General features: G+C 39.7%; 1 long non-coding RNA gene across 1 annotated transcript in view; it reads left to right on the top strand.

Annotated features, from left to right (window-relative positions):
• Positions 1-5182: 5182 nt before the first annotated feature.
• Positions 5183-6204, top strand: part of LOC118496611 — a 9562-nt gene continuing 8540 nt past the window's right edge. The window contains exon 1 of the long non-coding RNA XR_004899216.1: positions 5183-5677. This is a non-coding gene — a long non-coding RNA (uncharacterized LOC118496611). The remainder of the gene's footprint in view (positions 5678-6204) is intronic.

Here is a 6204-nt window from a genome sequence, read left to right as displayed (position 1 = left end):
ATATCTACAGCGGTCCCCTGGGTGAAAGTCCTGTGTTTGTTTGACATCCTCCCCGACCTCCATTCTACACGGAATGTGTCGCTGTGGAGGCCTGCACGTCCTGGCTCACGATTATGTGGGTTATATACAAATAATACAGTGCTTTACTTTTTGTAGGTATAATAAAACATAAACCCACAGTTCATAGCACAGTCATACTGTAGTTTTAAAGCCCAAAAGCACACAATATTCCTTGAGATTGTAATGTAATGTAGGTGTAGATACACAAATAAATTAAAAGTAACAGGATCGTGTAATGAACATTTGACGAATGATGCTGAACGTAAGAAATATCGATTACCAGAGAGGGAAGATAAGGTGGAAAAAATGTAATATGATTGCAGTGTATATGGGGATGTTAGAATAGTGAGACATAAGATCAAATAAATAACTTTAAAGCAACCAATTCCAGCCATCCAGCCTTGATCCTTGTGCAATTTAGTGTAGTGAATGATGCCTCTTTCTCATTACGTTATCATTAAGTGCACAGAAGAAAAGGCGAGGTCTTTATAGTTTGGACCACAGTAGGTAACAAATCATTGTGCACAACTGGGCAACTCTACCAGCAGAGATGCTTTTGAAGAACTGCATTTTATAGGTTTCATACTAAAAGAGGAATTCAAATTGGTTTTTAACTTTACCCTGCAGGCATAAAAATAGGTCAGTGTATACTGTACCTTTTCTGATATTTCTAAGGGCAATATTCTCTTTTGAAAGTCTTGGTGGAACCTGAGGACATGAAAGCAACTCATTAAAGAACCAGATTTTTCACTGGATTTATGATATATCAGGAGTCTCTTTCAGGTTGAACATCTAATTAGAGTTCTTTCTAGGGAAGTGCCATACTGCAGGAATGACTAAAGACAGGAATACTTCAGCTAAAACAGGACCTGGAAATGGAGATTTTGGAGCAAGAAACATGGACAGTCTCGACAGATTCTGTCCTGGCTGGCCTCAGTTTTCTGGCTTGATATTTGAACAAAATGAAAAATTTTCCTTTTTCCTTTTTTGACCAGCAGAATCCTCAAAAGGAATCTGTCATTTTCATCCAGGTATGAATCCTGGATGAATACTAGATTATTCTTTCAGTAAGGCAGCTTACAACAACGTGGTGTTCACTGTGACATAAAAAAACTAAAGTAGACAGAGATGTGAGAACAGATGATGCTCACACAGGTATAGTACACATGCAGGCACAGACAGATCTGTGCGTGTGTATGCACATGTACACGCACACAAGGTATTTTAAGGCAACGTCTTTGTTTTTTAGAAATTAACACGTCGAAGCTGGCAAAAAATTGCCTGGGGATTTGGAATCAGAGCAACGCCTGGAATTGATTCTGATGTTTGTCCACTCTCTCTGCATCCAAATGAGGACAGGAAACACATGCAAATACTGACAATGCATCCAAGATAGTCTCAGCACTTATAAGCCTTAACATTATGGCTATGTGTTTGTTGAAGTGCACAGAGTATGTATAAGAATGCAAATCACTGGTTCAGTTTCATAGACATGAATGGGGTTACAGAACCTTGTTTTGTTCCTCTTTTACTGCTTCCATTCAGTCCTCTGCTAGCTCATGCCTCCTACATACTGGATACTCTGACCACAGTGACACTGTAAAATACGAATTCACCTTAAATACCCAGTAAAAATGATTTTTTTTTTTTTATCAGTGAACCTGACATTTAAGTAGTTAAAAAAAATGAAAAGAGGGCCAAAAATTGACAAAACCCATTCCTAGAGGGAGTTTGAACTCAAAATGTTGTTCTTTAAACACTTTGAAAGGTGACGTACCCAACCTGCACACGTGGGCATGACATTTTGATTGACATCCCTTAGCAAGCTGTGTGGGGAGTTTGTTTCCAAAGTGATGTGGATTCAATGCTTTAGTTCATCTGTTGTGTGCTTACAATAAATACATGTCTTATATCACCGTGTCTCTCAACTCCACCTCTACTTTTTTATACTCACCAGGAAAAAAAATACGTACATTGTATATGGATACTCCGTCATACCACTGCTGAACCATTTAAGAAGGGAATGAAACATTGTTCTCAGAAGACAAAAAAAGACAGAAAACATACCCATTTCAGGAAAGTCACAGAATGATAAAACAGCACAGTGTCTGAGTTGCACTTGGGTACATTTTCATTACAGCAGGGGAAAATTGCCAGTGCCAACGGCCCTTTCATTTAAAGATATAAACCACGAGGGATCTAACAGATGTCAACATTTTTACACGAAACTCTGAGCTTCTGTCGAACATTCCATCATCTGCGAAACAATAAAAAAGTACCGATTTGGCACAGACCCACGGAGAACTTGCAGTTTTGCAATGAGCCAGCCACATTCCATGTCAGGCATTGTGACCATCAAGTCGGACGATTAAGTTCTTCCTATTGTGAGATCACTTATGCAGCATTGCTTGCACTGTTGAGAAGTCCCTTTTCATGCATATTTATATACATGTCATGCTCTGATTGTGAGTGTACAATTTACATATGCCTTGCACATTGTCACTCCTTGTCTTCCTGTTAGTTGGCTGCAAATCTTCATGATTACACATTTATTTGCATCCATTAGTGAGGTGATTCTGAAATGGTTCTCTAATGGCATACACTCATGTAGCTGCATGACCCCCTGAATACCTATTATGTGGTCCCCACATCTTTGCCCATTTTGTACGTGCCACCTTTAATCACATACATCATGTTTCCATTCAGATGGTACAGAGAGAGAACACCTTAGCCAAGTGCTGTGTCACAAACCCCTCCCCTTGAGCATGTTTTCCCTGTCTGTCTGGTTTGTTTTTGTGTTCTGTGTTACATTCCTGAACGTACCCTGTTCCGGTTGCCGGGCAACGAGTGCAAGGCGGGAATTCCAGGATCGTCTGAACCTGCTCTCACCTTTTCCTCATCAGCAATCTACACACCTGGTCCTGATCATCATCACAACACTATTTAAGCTGTGAGCTGACATCCAGTCCTTGCCGGATTGTTAGCCATACTCGTATGTTGTGCTTGCGTGTCAGCCTAAATCGTTTGCTAGTCAGTCTTTGTTTGTTTATGCTTGTTTGCTTAACTGTTCCTCTGTCTTCAGTACCTTCACCCTGGAATTCCCTTCACCCCTGCCTGGCAACTAGAACCATCTACTACGTTGTTCCATCAAGACCCCTGCCCACCAGTACTCACCTCCCAACACGTACGTCACCACCATCAGCATTCCATCACCCGTATTCACCTGTCTACACGTCTGGCATTACCTTTTCAGTTATATTTTTGTCATCATTGAATACTCACCTTTTTTTCACCACCTACCTTGTCCTGGTTTGCATTTGGGTCCAGAACCTGAGAGGTGTCCGTGCCAATCTGTGCTTTAATTTCCCATTCTCAGCAGGTGTTTTACGGCAGTTCGTGAAATGGTCACGTTATTTTTAATCTACTGATTTGTGTACACGGACATGTTTATGTTTTTTTTTCGTGGTGGTCAGTATATAATGGGAAGCATCTATACAGAGGTTGGGTTTAGGAAGAGAAGAACGGGGAAAGGACACGTCACATGCGGGACACGATCCCCGGTCTCCGGGGTGAAAGTCCTGTGTTGTTTGACCCACCCTACCGTAGTCGTGCTGTGATCACGAAAGGTGCTTCTCATTGAAATACATTACTTTAAAAAACGTGCTGACCACCACGAACAAAATGAGATAAACGTGTCCGTGTACACGAATCAATAGATTAAATAACAATGGCGATTTCACAAACCGCAGTGAGACTGGGTTGCGTATATAATGCTGTTGTATGTTGTGCTTGTGAGCAGAGCGACGGTGTGATGGTGCCTACCCACGACTGAGCTGTAATGACATCACGGTCAACTGACTGGCTCAAGCGTGTGTGGCCATGCAGGGGACAGGAAGCAAGACACGGTGACACTTAAAAGACTACTCACTTTGTTGAGCATTCAGCAGTGCTTTGGGTCGTCTGTAACATCAGAGCTGTTGTTGTTTGGAGCTGAGATACACTTCTGCGTTTTTGTTTCATTCGTCTCGCAGATAGCAGCCTCAGCTACCCGTGGTTGAGCTTTTTTTCACAGCTACAGTGAAAGTCCATTACTCCCTTGCAATGTTAATCTCAACACTTCCTGCTGCTGTTTAACAGTAAAAGCCTTCCAGTGGTGCAGTACAGAGTTTAGCTCAGCATAGGTATTCAGCCCAGGGAAAATCTGCCCATATTGTCTTTTTCTTCTTATCTATTACTTCTTTCATTGTTATGCAGGTTACTGCCTCTTATGTCTCATTTTCTGCAATCTTCTAAAGCTTTTGCACATTTTGAATCACATAGTTTTTGCTGAATATGTTGTCGGGATTGTTGGTTGAGTATGTTTTATAACCTTCGTTTAGTATATTATTAATATTTAGTTCTTTGATGTACGCCACTACTTGCTGCAATATAACAGAGATTAATGTTGTTTTCATTGCATCAGATCGTATCAGAAATAATCAAAGTCTGAATAGTGAAAGCTATAGAACATGGGTTGTTTTTTTTGAAAATGAAAAGAACATAAGCACAAGAAAATTCAGAACAATCTAAAGAGTAAAGATTTGGAGAAAATGAAATGGAACATGAACTTCAGTTGTACATATGGCAGGGCTCACATTTTGTAAAATTCCTCTCCCTGTGATCATTCACAGACGTAGACATGTCAGTGTCTTAAGTTGAATTGAATGACCTGATTTGGTCTCTAAGTACGGAAAAAAAAAAATAATTGTGTGGATGCTATGCAACTGTTTAAGTAACACTGTATGCCAGGCTTTTATGCACCCATTCTGTTGCAGGCTGCTTTTCAATATAACTACTAATTAGGCAAAGTGTTCAGAATGAGCTGTTAATAAATTGTTGTAAAAAAAGAACTTACTCAAAGACAATTGGACCCCTTTCTGCCCTTCCCGTATCTTTGCAATTTCCTCTAAGGAAACAAGGTAAGCCTAGCCCTACATTTTCTTCAAGCTAGCACCTTTTATTAGGCTACTGTTAACTATTACTTTCATTCATTATTAAGTCGTTCTTTATGTACAGCCTGTTGCTATTTCTTCCCCAGTTCATATTTTTTTAAAAAGTGGTTAAACAGCGCCACCCGCATTGTAACAGCTGGTAAATCTCAGTGAGTGTTGTGGTAAAAAAGGGGTATTGCACACGAAAAACCCGAAGGAGAGAAGCCAGATGAAATTGATATCCAGAGATAAATGTTTGTGACACACAAACTTTGTGTGTCAAACAGTAAGATGCGGCCATTTTATTGACCCTGTAAATGGACAGTACTCTGGACAACAAAACTGAAGTGAAGTTTGAAAGGAGTTGGACTCTGCCTTAACTCCAAGATTGTTTAAAAGTTAACAAACCTACATGACTGAAATTATACAACCGGGAGAGTTAGCTTGTTTTCCACTAACGTTACTGACATTAGCTAACGTTACTTTTAGTTTGCTAGCACATGCAGCGTTGGAGGGTGGAAATGACGATGTCTGTCAACAACGCCACAAAACTACCATGGCAGCACCAAGTGCAGAAGTTACTTGGCATGGCTATTTTGACCACTTCGCCTCCATGAATGGAAGAAGAGACAACTTTAACTTCAAAGGTGAGTTTTTTTGTTTTTGTTTGCTCTGCTCGCTGGTGGTTTAGCTAGCTAACTGTTGACATGTTGAAGGTGTACTGCTCTACACAGACACAATAAGCAGGAGGCAAAACACCAATTTGGTATTAATTAACTTAGTTTTTAATTTACCTGTTGACTGTGTAATTTGTGAATGTCTGCATGTGTTTACTAGAGGGCCTGGCACAAGTAGTGGCTTGTTAGTAGTTTTTAAGTTATGTTTTTGCAGTATCATGAGTAATTAGCAATTACCTCTGTTAGGTCTTGTGGACTATTTTTTTTTTTTTTTTTTTTTTTTGTTTGCTCAGCATATAGGTAAAATGAGTGTAAGTCATGTATTCAATACATGCATTGGTACTTTTTCATGTGAACATTAACTTTAAAAATCTGTGAATGAATAGTGTGCTTTTCAGCATTAAATACCATGTATCAAGAAAAGTCTTGTAGAACTTAAGTTCAGTTCAATTTTATTTATATAGCACGTTTAAAAACAACCATAGTTGACCAAAGTG

Source organism: Sander lucioperca, chromosome 13, assembly GCF_008315115.2.
Source record: "Sander lucioperca isolate FBNREF2018 chromosome 13, SLUC_FBN_1.2, whole genome shotgun sequence".
Taxonomy (NCBI): domain Eukaryota; kingdom Metazoa; phylum Chordata; class Actinopteri; order Perciformes; family Percidae; genus Sander; species Sander lucioperca.
This window is presented reverse-complemented; position numbering and strand designations above follow the sequence as displayed.